The following is a 15,252-nucleotide window of genomic DNA, read 5'->3' on the forward strand; positions in this document are numbered from 1 at the left end:
AGCTTGAGAAGATTGCTGCAGAGCTGGAGTGACTGTTTTCCCTCCAGAGACTGGAGGGAAAACAAGACTGTTTTCCTTCTTCAAGTCAGCAGAAAAATCAAGCTTCAGAGAGAAGTTCTACTTATATTTTTGTGGTGGACTCAAGCTAAAGACAGAACCTTGGGACGTCTGTGCTCTGTTTTATTGTTTTTGGTGATAAGTGAATTGTTATGCCTGTAAAATTGTTACATGTGCATTATTATTGTTTTTAATTAAGAAATTAAAATGATAGATGTTTATTGTCTCTGTACAAGGCGTTTGCTGTGAGCCCCTTTAGAGACCCTGAAGAAAAGTGTTACACTTCCCCGTGGTTTTTCTTCCCACTCTTCTCCAAGAATGTATGGGTAAACGAACCACACAGCTTAGAATGGCACCATTCTCCCCCATGCCAGGGGACTTTTGACCTGGCGACTTTTGGGTAGGAAGGACCTAAGAGTCTCTTCCCAAGCACTGCCTTCATCCATTCTGGCATGGGATATATCCCTGATATTTTTGCTCGCGAGGCTCCCTGAATCTGCATTTTAACCACATCGGACCCTAAGGAAGATCGTTGACTAGACTGTGGCAACTCAGGGAACTATTTCGCTTTTGAGCCTGGTCATGCGGTCAACAGGCAGGGCTGGCGTCAAGGGTAGGCATGGCTGGACACCTGCAAAGGGCCCATACCCCAGTGGGGGCCCATTGGCAAGAGCCCCCTAGATTTGTTTCTCCTTTTCACCATTGCAGCCTGTTTATTTGCCTGCCTCTCACTCTGGCCCAGACAATGGTGGTGATGGGAAGGAAGAGTAGGAGAGGCCACTGCCCACTTGCCCGCTGGCTCTCTGCCTGTCGAGCAAGCAAGGGGTGGCAATGGTGAGGAAGAGGAGGAGGAGCAAGGGCAACTGGGGATGATGGCAGTGAGGAGGCAGGCTCGCTGAGGGAGGGGGCCCATTCAGGGTGTCTTGCTCAAGGGCCCTCTGAAACCTAGAGCTGGCACTGCCAATAAGGTAGACAGGGTGGCACGGCGGGCAATATTTGGCTGCTGCCCCCAAGTAGCAGCCGCGGGAGACGAGGACTCAGGTCCTTGCTGGAGGGAGAGATGCGGCAGCAGCTGGGGTGGGGGAGGCTCTGTCAGCAGCATGGAGATGCGCAGCTTGTGAATGGCCCAAAATGATGTCAGTACCCCCTGGGCACGGAAGGCGCTGCTATCCACTCACCAGAGCATCTCCTGCCTCAGCTGCCGCCCTCATGTCTCCCTCTGGGGAGGACACGGGGCCTGCCTTCACCTTGGCTGTCGCTCACTCGTGGCGGCCGAGGCGAGCTTCCTGCCGTGCGCCTCACAGGCCTGAATACTGGTTCTCCCAGCTCCTGACCTGTGTCACCAGCACAATATCGGTGTACCCACCTGTGTTCTCATGAGGGGGCCCACCTTGTCCCAGGAAGCATGGAGTGGCACCTGGAGACACCTGGGCCAGACCAAGGGTTGCCTGAGCAACCCTGGAATTCTCTCTAGGAGCACCGCCAATGCCAACTGCCTCAGGAATTCCTGGCGGATGGAGAAGAGGCTGCTATGCACTGGGGCTCAAGAGTAGCCTTTGGCCAACTGCTCACATGCTAAAGATGACCTATCAACATGTGACACCGCCAAGCCCAACGCAGCCCACTGGCCATGTGGGTTTTTTTTGGCCTGTTGGGCAATCTGGAGAGCCCCTCTGTTTTTGTTGGCAGAAAAAGCAGGAAGTTTATTGCAACAGTGGTGGGTCGCCATTCAGGTTTGCTGGTATACTGAGTTTAGACTGGCTGGTTGCCAGTTGTCCAGGCTGGAACCAAACCTATCTGAGCCAGTGCGGTGTAAGGGTCACGGTGTTGGAGTAGGACTAAGAAGACCCGGGTTCAAATCCCTCACACTCGGCCACAAAGGGGTGACCTTGGGCCAGTTGTAATCTCTCGGCCTAACCTACCTCACAGGGTTGTTGTGAGGATAAAAGGAGGGAAAGAACTTGATCTCTGTGGAGGAAGGGTAAAATAAAAAGGAACTAAATAAATACCATCCCCTTGTGGTTCATGTGCATGAATCTGGTTCTGCTTACAAAGACACTTGGGCTTATTATAGTTGGATGGTGCCAGTTGTGTACATGATGCTTTACAGAGTACAAGAGGACAGGTCCAGTGCCCCAAGGAGCATACCATCTAACATTCGATGCAGGCAAAATAACCGAGGAAAGAGATTGAGGTGGAGGCAGGGGTAAATAGCAGAGAAAGATACTGTTGCTTCCTTTCACACATGCTTAGGTTTATAGAATCATAGAATAGTAGGGTTGGAAGGGGCCTACAAGGCCATCGAGTCCAACCCCCTGCTCAATGCAGGAATCCAAGTCAGAGCATCCCTGACAGATGGCTGTCCAGCCTCGTCTTGAAGGCCTCCAGTGTGGGAGAGCCCACCACCTCCCCAGGTTGTTAGTTACAAGCTTAGCTGCAGTAGGACATGAGAACCCGGGGATGGAGCCAAAGGCCTCATGAAGAGGTGGGTTAAGGAGGGATTTGAAGGGAGGAAGAGACGTGGCAGCACACGGGTGTTCTGGGAGGTGGTTCCAAGCATATGGGGCAGTGCAGACATAGGTAAGACATCCCATTACAGCCGCAAGTGTACACTGAATGAGTGGGAAAAGTCCACATTATGTTTGGAAATTCGACAAGGTAGGGCCAAAGATGCGAAGGCATAATACACCCACTGAAAGCGATCTATGGGTCCCTCTCCCTGTGGGGTGTGTAATCCACTGAATGGCCTGTGTGGACTGCGATTCTGAATGTGTGAGCGCACTCCCAAAGCTGCTGTTTGCAGGTCCGTGTCCAGTGCCTTTGCTTATAGGTGTACCTATTCAGGTGGCCATGTGTCCTCGTTTACAGAGGACCATCTATTTGAAGGCATTCTCTATTTGAACAGCTGCCCTGTCCAATTCTGGCTTAAAGATAAAGAGTCATAAGAATTACTGCTCATCCACAGTTAGCACCTGGAGAGCAACTGAACACGTCTGAGGCACAGATGTCACCTGGTCACAGTCTTCCACATTAGGGTGAGATGCACTGTATTTTTCTATATTATATAATAATTTCCAGATGTGCATCTGTACATATAAATCAGCATGCAATTTTTATGCAAATCACCACCCTCTTTTTTGGTGATGCATTTCAGTTTTTGGGCGATGCAAAAGTGGCTATCCTAATATTGCCTTGGATAAGAGCCCCCAGTCTTGGGAGAAGATGCAAAACGTGGATTCTTGTGCCTTCACCAATTTGCAGTGGGCAATTGATTTTTTCTTCCCAGCACAACTTTGAGGCATTGCCCCCCCCCTCTCTCTCTCTCTCTCTCTCTCGTGTTTGGTGCTGCCCCCCTTTTTTCTCTCAACACCCTACACCAGCAACCGTCTCCCTCTTGCCATCAGGGTTACAACAATAATAGATCGCCTTTAAATATGGCACTTTCAGCACTAAAATGCTTCATGCACGTTATCACATTGTAATCCTGTAAGACAGACAGATATGATTATCTCCATGTTGCTGACTGGAGGGGGATGGGCGAGCAGGAGGGGAAGGGGGCTGAAGTTGGTGGGGTGCTAAAGCCCATAATGAATTCATGGTGGGGGTGAATTTGAACTCAAAACCTCCTGGTTCACAGCACAGCCTCTTAGCCACGAGGCTACAATCAGCCGTTAAGGCAGGAGCAGGCAAACCACATGCTGGTCCCCATGGTCTTTTTTGTGGCCTCCACTGCAAACCGCGCCCCCCCCCACATCGCTGCCATATTTGCCGCTGTGGAACTGGCCAAAAGAACGTCAGTTTTACTTGAAAACAAGGTGCGTGGGAAACAGGCACTTAGTTTGGACGCCGAATCGCACTCCCAACAAGTCCTGTTTCCAAACAAGGCGTGGTTTTCAAGCACAATCGCCACTTTTTGCAATTGCTGTGGCAATTTCGACGGCCAATTTGATGTGGGTGGGGTGGGGGTGGGGGCAGAGGTGCAGCCCCCAGTGGGTTCCGAGGGGGCAGGGTACTCCCCCAACCCCCAGAAGTGGCCCACCCCTGCCTTAAGGAGTGAGAGCAAGGAAGCTGGAGGCCTCGTCCTAGCTGATGGGGTAACAGGGCAGCTGTAAGTCCTACCTAACAGAGGGCAGACCTGTATCTGACGAGCAGTCAGAGAACAGTCCCCCATTGGAAGCCAGCCTCTGTTTGGAGGCTTGTCTGGTCCAAGTCCGGTTTAAAGAGGAAGAACCATCAGAAGGGAGAGCAGGCGGTGCCTTGGAGTTGTTACCCATCGCCAGTTAGCCTACAGAGCAGCAGGGCACACAGGTTAATTGGTCACAGTCTTCCCCATAAGGTGAGATGCATTGTATTTCTATTTAAATCAGAGTAATCATTTCTAAAATTGTGCCTATCCATACATATTAGCATATGCAATTTTTATGCAAATCTATCTCTTCATTTGGGGGGGGGGGCACCGCTAGGGGGCAAACCTGTGCCTAGGCTGAACCACTTCAGACAATACTCCTTGCACACAAAAACTTACGTCAGGAAGAAGGGTTCTAATGTGGTTTTCTCCCTGCTTTAGGTGTCTTTATAGATGGAGTGTTGCTAATGTTATTTGTATGGAGGAGCATTCAATTCCATACCAAAAACTTAAAAATCCTTTCATTTTTTTTTAAAAAAACTAGCATGTCAGGGAGAAGGCTAGACTAGAAACCTTGTCCCTGAGAGGCTAGATTTCTACACAGAGGAAATTGTTCTCTATTTCATACATGGACTCGAGAGGGACTGGGTTCCAGGGCCATCTCCTCTGCCATGGACTCACAGCATTGCTTTGAGGAACACCGCTCTCTTAGCCTTTCTTCCCCAAACCTTTTCAATGAGAAGCACAGCCTGCCCCCTCACCACACGCTTGCATGGACAAAAAACACACATTGTAGAAGCACTCCACAAATTAAGAAATGGGATTTGAATTTATCACTCTTCCCCAACCCGTCGTTCTCCAGATGTGTGGCACTACAACTCCCATCACCCCCAGCCAGCAGAGCTTGTAGTCCAACACATCTGGAGGGCGCCAGGATGAGGAAGGCTGATATATAAAATTGTTAACTTGTGATTTGGCTGTCCGGGAGGGCAATGAGACAGTCAGCAGAGATGGGGGGGGGGGAAACACCAACAGTTGAAAGAAAGGACCACTCCCCCAGAAAGCCTGCATATCCACCGGGGTTTCTCTGTGACGCTTGAAAAAATCGCTATTCCTGGAACGACGATGTCCATGGACTGGGTGGCCTTCCCGAGGGCTTTTGCCCCCTAGAGCCAGGCTACGACTCACCAAAGCCCTCTAGCTGGGCCTGAGCAGCACAAGGGCCCCCCGCCTGCCCCCCAACAACCACGCTGTGGAGAAGGCCGCCCAGGTGCTCTGGCTGGCAACATCCCATCGCACAATGGTCACCTCCGCCATCCAAGAGGAGAGGACCGATGGCCCCCAGAGTGCAAAGCTGCCACCGGGAAGCAGGGACCTTGGAGACAAAGAGAAACCAGGCAACATCCTGCGCTGGTCCTCGTTTTCCTGGAGCTCTTTGTCTGTCAGCTCCCAGCCTGCCTGTCCTTCGCGGGGGCCCTCCAGACCACATCTGTCATCCAGGTCCTACCTCCTGTTTCTCTCTCAGCCCCAAAGAAGTCTGCGGGGACTCCAGCGAAGGGTCCCCCTTGGCCCCCTAGTCCATGGGAGCAGTGTGTACGGCATCCGCGCCTCTCCACCTCCTCCTCTGCCTCCAGATCCCCATCATCCTCCTATCTTCCAGCACTAGATGAGGACTCCCCTCCCTTCTCTCAGCTCCCCTGTTGGGATCAACCAAGAGAAAGAGAGAGAGAGACAGAGAGACAGGCTGCCTCGAACACATGACCAGCATGGTAATCATGCTCCCTTCCCCCCCTCTCCCCTTTCCTGGGATCCCCTCTTTCCTCCAAGGAAAACACACACACACACACACACACACAGGAGCTGTTTCAAGAAGTTGGCCGGATTGCGTGGGCGTGCTCGGTACACCCCAAGCTGACTGCCTATTTGCATTTTAAAGACGAGGGGGAAACAGGCTGGAATGATGCCGGGTGGGGGGCAGTACCCTGGCCCTCTTAGCAGGAAAAGAAAGGAAGAAGTTGATCTGCAGCCAACCCAGGGGAATTGCCAAGGTCTGAACCACTGCAAGAATCACAGCTTTCTTGTTTTACTAAAAAAATATTTTTTTTGTAAATATCCCTTCCATCCACCATGTACCAAATTAAACAAAAAAATGTTTCTGAACAAATATCATAGTAGGCTGCGAATGTAGGCGACCCATTTATTATCATCAAAATCTCCCAATTGCATGCTGATCTCTCGATTCTTGAGGGTCCAAAATTGAGGTGGAGGAAGGAGCTATTGGAGGACAGGCGATGTTGTTGCACACCTGCGTTTTGCACGATCATTTCGGTGCTGCCAGTCGATACCTTCCTTTGCTTAGCTTAGACTCCCTCTCTTTTCAGAAGACTTCCCATTCCACTTGGGCCCAGTCTACTGGAAGGGGCTGTGGGAGGCTCGGTAGCAGGACGGTTGCCTGCATGCAGAAGGCAGTTCTTGCCTGGCTCAGATCTTGGGCATCTCCAGGTCAACGTATCACAGGTGGCAGGGAAGGAGGAACAGCAGTGCTACAGCCACCGCTGGTCAGGGTAACAAAATTAGGCTGGATCAGGAGCGCAGAACCTCAGGCATGGGGGCCAAATCTGGCCCTTCGGTATTCCCCAGGTGGGCCCACCCCCTCTCCTGGCCTTTTTCTCAGTTCTAAAAGGCTGGAATGCCTCTCCTAAGGCTTGGTTACTGGCAGGAAGGGCTTTAAGTCAGAATATGGCTTCGTTCGGCCCCACCATTTTTGCCTTTGGCCATGCCCACCCCTGGAATGCAGCCCCTGAGAGCTTCCCTGAAAGAGGTTTTGCACCCCTGGGCTAGATGGTCCAATGGTCTGATTATGTGTATGGTTACACTTGGGCTGTACCACTTGGGCTGTACCACTTGGGCTGTACCACTTCAAGATGCAAGTAGTGGGCTCCCATCCTGCACACAGACAGTTCATATGTCAGGGCGAAGCTTAGGCTAGCGTCCTTCTCCCTCATATGCTGGCTTTCTGTGTGCAGGGATTGATTTACATGGAGGAGCATTTAAGAAGTCCCGCACAGAAACAGGTTGACCTGTGAGAACAAGTAGGGCCGCCTTTCCCAACCAGGCGCCCTCCAGACAGTTTGGACTACAACTCCCATCATCCTTGACCCTTGGCCATGCTGGCTGGAGCTGATGGGAGTTGTAGTCCAAAAGAACTGGAGGGAACAGCATTGGGGAAGACTGAAATAGACCATTTTAAAGTAAGTTAAATAATACATATTGCTATCTGAAGAGGAGTGGCATAAGACCATTAAGTTAAATTAAGTCTAAAATTGCTAAATTAAGTCTACAATTAAGCTTAAAATTACAGAGTCTACGATTACCAAATTGCACCACTGTTATGTTTGCCTTGGGGAAGGCAATGGCAAACCACCCCGCTATAGTCTGCCATGAAAATGCCAACGTAAGCGGTGTCCCTCTAGGGGTCAGTAATGACCCGGTGCTTGCACAGGAGGAACCTTCCTTCCTTCCTTCCTTCCTTTCTTTCTTTCTTTCTTTCTTTCTTTCTTTCTTTCTTTCTTATGTTTGCCTAGGGTGGCCATGTGTCCTACTTTACAGAGGACGGTCCTTGATTTGAAGGGCTGTCTAGTCCACATCCTAAGAGCCTCATGTGGCACAGAGTGGTAGGCAGCAGTATTGCAACCGAAACTCTCCCCATGACCTGAGTTCGATCCCAGCGGAAGCCGGGTCTCAGGTAGCCGGCTCAGGTCGACTCAGCCTTCCATCCTTCCGAGGTCGGTAAAATGAGTACCCAGCTTGCTGGGGGAAAGGTAGTCACGACTGGGGAAGGCAATGGCAAACCACCCCACTACAGTCTGCCATGAAAACGCCAGCGCAAGCGGCGTCCCTCTAGGAGTCAGCAATGACCCGGTGCTTGCACAGGAGGAACCTTTCCCTTTCCTTTCCAGTCCACATCCAGTTTACAGATAAAGAACCATAAAAAGGGAGAGCAGACGGACCTTGAAGTTGCCCATGTGGAGGTTAGCAGCTCAATAGCAGACTGAGCGGGCAGACAGGTTCCTTGGGCACCTGGTGAGATGAATTGAGGGATGGAGAACCCCTCGAAGTTCAGTCTGGGCGAGGGGGGCACCATGGAGAAATCCGGGCTGCTTGGGCACACAGGATTTCCCCAGAGCCCTGTGCGTGCCTGCCAGATTTCACGGGGTGCCTTTCCAGTTTTACAGAGGCAAAGTCTGCAGATGGTGGCTACCATTCACGGATCTTGGGAAAATCATGGCTGTAAATGGAGCATTTTATGCCATCTGTGGCCGTAAAGCACTTACAGCTACTTGAATTGCAGCCCTAAAAGCGCTTTTACGGCTGCAATTTTTGTAGATGTAAGTGCCTTACTGCTGCAAATAGTGTAAAAGACACCATTTACGGCCGTGATTTTCCCAAGGTCCGTGAATGGCATCTGCCATTCGCTGACCTTGTCTTTTTAAAACCTGGAATCCATCCTACACGGAGTCCAGTGGGTGCAGAGGTAAGGGGACCCAGTCTGCTGCGGGCCCCACGGGTTGGATTCTTGAGTTCACAGCAGATTTCTCCAGCATCCCTACATGTATTGTATTTCTCTTCAAATTATATTTTTTCCCCAGATTTGCATCAATACATGTGAATTAGCATATGTAATTTTTATCCAGATGTGTCCCCTTTTGCATCTTTTTTTAGGTGTGTGTGATGTGTAATTTGTCACTCTACACCTTTGCTGCTTTGGATGTGCTTGATCTTGATCTTGGAAGCTAAGCAGGGTCAGCCCTGGTTAGTACTTGGATGGGAGAACGCCCGGGAATCAGGCTTCCTGCATTGAGCAGCGGGCTGGACTCGATGGTCTTGTAGGCCCCTTCCAACCCTATGATTCTATGATATCCTGGTCATTCTCTGTGCCCTTTTGCTTCTCTGTGTTCTCAGGTCTTCCCTACCCTTATCCACTTATTCAAATACTGGACTCCCCAGCTATATGCATTTTTACAACTCTCTGCACACATGTAAACCCCTCCATGGCCAGAGTGAAGCCAACTGCAGGTTTAGAAATTTCATTTCATTTTAATTGAAACATTTCTCAAATGAATCAAATGAAAGCATTTTTAACAAGTGGCAAAATGGCTGCGGTGTGCCTTAGGAAAACATTGCAAAAATGGTTTGTTGCTTGTTTTTAAGAAACTGAAACTGAATCAATTCTGATGTGTAATAAACAGATTTATCTGATTCCCTTACCAAGAAGAAACAAAATCCTACCTCAGTTGCATTTTTCTTTGCAGAATTTACATATAAGTGGGTCTATAACGTATTCCTTCTGGGACATGGTCATTAGCACAATATTATAAAATGTCTCATGTACAGCCAATTGCAATTCACACATGAAACAAAGTAAACCACATTGGTCCATAAGGAAAATCCAAAATCCACAGTCAGGCGATACCCTTCTAAGGACAAACCAAAAATGCACAAAACTGCAGGCAAGTTTTTGAGATCTCCAAATCTCTTAATCAGGCGAGAGACTTCAGAAAAGAGGGAAAAAACAAGGAGAAAACGTGGATGGACAAAGGATGGCAATTCCAGAGAACAAATATACATTTAGAAGCAAATATAGTCTCCAATATCTATGCCACAATAGGTCCTTTCAATTTAGCAGTCATACAGTATCTGGTATCCATTGCTATAAGCCACAATGAGCAGCTAAGGGTCAACAGCAGAAAGACTACGATCCACAAATTGTGGAATGTGGCTTGCGATAAAAATACACGCTAGTAGCTCATGCACAGTGGTGTCATGGTAAATGTTGAAGTGCAGGAGCCCATCATGACAGCCCCCAGAGCCACGCCCCCAAGGACAGTCTAAAAAGGCTGGCACTGGTGTTAATCCATATCCACAAACCACTTCTACCAGCTTTCATCTCCACCAGGAGCAGGTCTTTTGTAAAGCTGATGGGTCTTCATTGCTTATTCAAGACCCAGCCACCCCAAAACACTTTGCATTACAGCAGGGAACAATACATTGTTGCTGGGGAAATTCAATTCCACTCAGCTACACTGTGGACTGTGGATGAACTCAGAAGGAATATGGAATTCTGAAAGGGGACACAGATGACATCAGCATCCCTGCTAATAAAAAAGTGCTGGTGTTGCATCCCCATGAGTCCTGCCTTCGCTACACAACTGCCAACACAAAATTCCAAGAATCTGCTTCCCCCCACAAAAAAACAAGTTTCTAGTTCTCATGTTCCCAGATAATCAACATTCAGTATTTAGATCCTATAGTCCAACTCACTCATTAGCTGTAGTAACAAAATTATGGGGTCAGAGTGGGGGAACGCTTTGTAAACCGTCAAGGGTAGAGGGCCAATATCTCAACTCCCACCCACCCAAAATGTAAATCCTCTTGCAACGGATCGCATTCATCCCATGCAAGCCCAGTATCAACCCACACAATCTTTTGGGCAGCTGTTGAGGTTCCAGTGCTCCGGTGGGGCCTACCACTGTGCCATTGCGTGTCCCAGACCCCTTGCGCTGCACACCTTTAATTTCCTTCCCACAATAGCCCCAATACAGGAGGGGAAGGATACTATTTAAATTTGCCACCCTGCTCCAGAGTGATGCTGTGTCAGGGGCATTGTAGGAGAGAAATTTAAATGGTGGATCCAAGCCTTCTGGCACTGATCAGGGCATTGCTGCTCGCCTCTGCCTGCCGCTGGCATCACTTGCGGTTCTCCAGGTCCTGCTAACATAGGAGGTGGTCCACCAGAAGGCATTTTGCCAGGGCCCCCCACAAACCTGGAGCCAACCCTGGTTCCACACCCCTCTTTTGCCCCAGGGTTGGCACTGGGCACGGCAAGCTAGTCACGAGGCCAAATTTGGGCTGGATGCATCCAGTTACTGACCCCCTCCCCAATTCAGAGAGATTTTTCATGAGCAAAGCATAACGATCGTTGTCCAACACCTTTGAGGAGACTCAGGCTGCCGAGGGAGAGAAGCGAGCAGAATCTTTCTCCACCTCCTGCAAAGGCTGTAAGAGACACACCTCAGAAGCGGGGACAGTTATTCCGGCAGTCAGCTCTTGCAGCAGGACAAACGCCGTCTGCGGTCCAGGGCCCTCAACGTGAGTCTGGAGATATACAGGGAGAAAAGGCGCACAGGCCTGTTTCTCACGCGTTCGGTCCCGGAGTCGCCAAGGGGCTTGGCGCAAGTGACTTGGCAGTTCCTGCCTTGTGGTTTCTTCTTCCTCCTGAGAATGCTGAGCTGTATGGAGAACGTTGCTAGGAAAACACGAGACCAGAGTGGCAGTGGAGGGTGGGGGGGATAGTCCAAGCTGTCAAGGGCAAGACCCGTTGCCGGCCTCCACCCAGCAGCAGAAACCGGTGGCTGAACGCTGAGGCGAATACAGCCAACTGTTGCTACCCAAGACTGCCGGTGGGAGATGCCGCTTTTCAAGGGTGCGTCCAGACAGAGGGCTCCCAGCATCATCCCGATACAGCTACTCCTCCTTTTCCTCCTTAACTGATTTCTTTTACGGAAAGAAAAAAGATGGAAGAAGCACCGGACAAACACGGGAGGGTTACAAGTGGGGATTTTATGAGGGATCCAGACAAGAGACCCCTCATAAAATTCCATGAATGAGGCAGGTTGATTGCAGGATGAAAGCCTCATCTGGATGCCCCCCCCCCAAGCTCCCCTATAATAACACAAGCAAGCAAGCAAGCAAGCAAAACAACCCCCCTCCTTGCAGATAGAACACCAGCACAACTGGCAAAGGGTGGGTTTCTTTGGACTCTCTTCCTGATGTGGTAGTTAGGATCATAGGTTCCTATACCTGCTGTTGAACCTCTTTCAGCCTGAAGGCTGAATTCAGTTTCGGAGAAGCTCTTGGGGGCCGCTTTCCATTGGTGGGCGGGGCTGAAGTTAAGGTGGGTGGGGCCAAAGGCAACAAGGGTGGGGCCCCAAATCCAAGCCTACTTTAGCTTAAAGCTCTTACTGTCTATAACAAAGCCTTACGAGAGGCAGTTCAACCTTTTAGAATAGTACACAAAAGCCAGGAAACCAGCAAGTGGTTTAGCGAAAGTGGAAGGGGGTACGGCTCTCTGGGGAAGCCCGGAAACTCGGATTCAGCCCCTAGGCCTGAGGTTCCCCACTCCTGCTATACCAAGCCAGAGAATTTACTCATCTATCCCAGTGTTGTCTACCAGGAGTAGCATCAGCTCTCCAGGGTCTTGGGTTGAGGTCTTTCACATCACCTGCTACCTGACCCATTTACCTGGAAATGCTTGGGATGTTGGAGGAATCCATTTGGGGGGTGGAGCTCGGTGAGCTTTGCTGGCTTTCCCCCCCCCCCACCCCTAGACTCTGGTCTGTCATCTGCCAGCTGGCTCAACTTGGTCCTCACCGAGTCGGGCCAGCTGGCGGATTTTCCAGCAGTGTGGCAGCGAGGGCAGGGGTGAGAGGGGAGCCCCTCTTATTCATCCTCCTGCCCTTGCTGCCTTGGTGGTAGTGGAGATGAGAGGATGAGAGGGGAGCTGTCCTCCCCCCTCCCTGCTACCACAGTGCTGGCAGCAGGACAAGAGGAGGAGAGGGGAGCGCTGCTTCCGGGGGGAGAATGAAAGACATGTGCATAGCGACCCTGCCACTGTGCGCAGCTGGATCCTTCTCCTCTTCCCGGGACCCAGGAGGGGGAGAAGAAGCCAGCTATACACAGCGGCAGGGTGTGTGTGCTCAAAATGGTGGCAGGTAGGAGTGGGGACTCCCGCCGTTGCTGCCTGCTGCTATTTTGCACAAAAAAACTCGGTAAAGTTCTCAAATTTCAGGAGCTTTATGGTGGCTCGGCCCACTGATGCAGGCCAAGCTGAGTCCATTGCAGGGATCTGTCAGGGGCCAGCCGGCCTCAACGGACAACCTTAGACTCGGATCGAACCTGAGACCTTATGTATAGAAAGCAGGAGCTCTCTGCAACTTCGCCATGGCCCCTCCTCAAACCAAGCATACTACTTCATATAAGAAGATGCCTTCTGAGATGGATCTTGGCCCAGTAGCGTCTCCCTTGACTGGCAGTGACAGCAGTTCTACAGGGCCCCAGGGGGAGATGGGCTTTCCCCCCATCACCTGCTACCTGGCCCTTGTTTAACTGGGTGGAGATGCCATGAATTGCACTGGAGACCTTCTGAGGGCAAAACATGGGCTCCAACCTGGAGCCAAGGTGCCTCCTCAAACTGTTTTCTATTTCCAGGGAGTTTAGGACACCTGGGAATGTTCAAAAATTGCACACACACACCACCCCCAGCCGTGTAATCTATTCTCCCACCTCCATGTACTGCATGTGTGGTACCCAGCAAGTGAGGATGGCAAGGAGAAAGGGTGAACTCCGTGGTCACCCCAAGGTTCAAAACTGGGAGTCTGAATACTGGGGTCCTCTGAGGTGAAGCATGGTGTCACGAGGCAGCTTCAAGTGCATCAGTGAGACTCTGGAAGGAAACTAGGGTGGCCAAGTGTCCTCTTTGAAGAGGACTGTCCTCTATTTTGAAGGTGTCCTCTCTTTGAAGGGCTGTCTAGTCCAGAGAAAGAAACGTCAGAAGAAAGAACTGGGCCTTGAAGTTGCCCATCCGCAGCACCTGGGCAGCAGACTGAACAGGCAGGCAGGCGGGCTTCCACACCGTTGCGAGATATACTCTAGTCCTATTTGAATTACAATTATTATTCCGAAATTTGCATCAAGACAGATAAATTAGCATATGCAAATTTTATGCAGGTCGGTGTCCTCTTTTTTGGTGATGCATGTCCTCTCTTTTGGCAATTCATGAGGGGCCACCTGAGAAGGAACGTAGGGCTGCTGCAAGAAGCAACTGCTGGCAAAGGGTTCCCTTCCCTGCACCTTGCCTGAGAGTTTGAGCACTAATTCTGCAAGCAGCACCTGTCATTTAGATCATAGTACTTAAAGCTGTCATTCAGAAAGTGCAGGTGGTGAGGAAGAAAGTGACACAATTTATAGCCTCCCTCCTTTGAGAGCTCCAAAATCACCCACCACACACAGGTAAGGCTGCCTGCCACATCTCTGCATGATGTCATGTTCTGCCCGTATCTCCTTCCCATTGGCCTCCACAAAGGGAGGGCTGTTCCATACTAGAACCCAATGGGGTCACCCCATGATGCTGATTGGTGGGAGATTCAGGACAGAGAAAAAGAAGGGCTTTTTCACACAGCACATAGTTAAACTATGGACTTCACTTCCACAAGATGTAGTGATGCCCACCAACTTGGATGTCTTTAAAAGAGGGTTAGACAAATTCATGGGGGAGAAGGCTATCAATGGCTACTAGTCCTGATGTCTTTGTGCTACCTCCAGGATCAGAGGCAGTATGCCTATGTACACCAGTTGCTGGGGAACATGGGAAGGAGGGTGCTGTTGCACTCATGTCCTGCTTGTGAGTTCCTGGTCGACAGCTGGTTGGCCACTGTGTAAACAGAATGCTGGACTAGATGGACACTTGGTCTGATCCAGCATCAGGGCCCTTCTTTGGTTCCTATGTTCTTCCGCTGCCATTGCTGCCTTGAGTGTGATTCAATCACTTGCGAAAGACAGAGGCAGCAGAATTTCCGTATCATGTTCAAAGAATACTGACTCACTGAGAACATAATGAGACATGATGCAGGAGGAGTGTGATGGGATCTCCCAACGTTTACGAAAGAAAAAGCGTAAAAGAAGTCGTGGGGGTGGGGAGGAATTGGCTTAGGAAGGCTAGCATCAGCACCAGAGACTTTGGGGCAGCTACTGGGACCCACACATCCTCATTCCTCTCCCCCACCTCCAGTAGCAGGTGGGTACAATAGGGATGTCCATCACTGGGAAATCCAGTCTTTTTTTTTGCCCCAATAGAGTTCTGCAGTGTGTACGACTCGCTTTGTGTCTGCAAGCCGAGCTGTGGGCTATTCTCTGAACTCCAGGAACTTTTTTGTGCGCCACTTTTTGGAAGGTTCTACCATTTGTGCAACTATGACCAAATTTGCACAAGTTATGGCCAGAATTGTTGAAAT

General features: G+C 50.3%; 1 protein-coding gene across 3 annotated transcripts in view; it reads right to left on the reverse strand.

Moving 5' to 3' along the window:
* The window catches only part of SEPTIN12 (septin 12), a 129,887-nt gene that overhangs the window by 53,874 nt on the left and 60,761 nt on the right, over window positions 1-15,252 (reverse strand). The window contains exon 1 of one of the 3 annotated variants that reach the window (XM_084818844.1): window positions 11,174-11,215. The exons of the other annotated variants lie outside the window; for them this stretch is intronic. The gene's annotated coding sequence lies outside the window, so the exon portion shown is untranslated. Of the gene's footprint in view, window positions 1-11,173; window positions 11,216-15,252 lie in introns of those variants that run through there. 3 annotated transcript variants of the gene reach the window in all.

Source organism: Heloderma suspectum, chromosome 12 (assembly GCF_057233095.1).
Source record: "Heloderma suspectum isolate Gila_16-S chromosome 12, 16-S_ref, whole genome shotgun sequence".
Lineage (NCBI taxonomy): Eukaryota > Metazoa > Chordata > Lepidosauria > Squamata > Helodermatidae > Heloderma > Heloderma suspectum.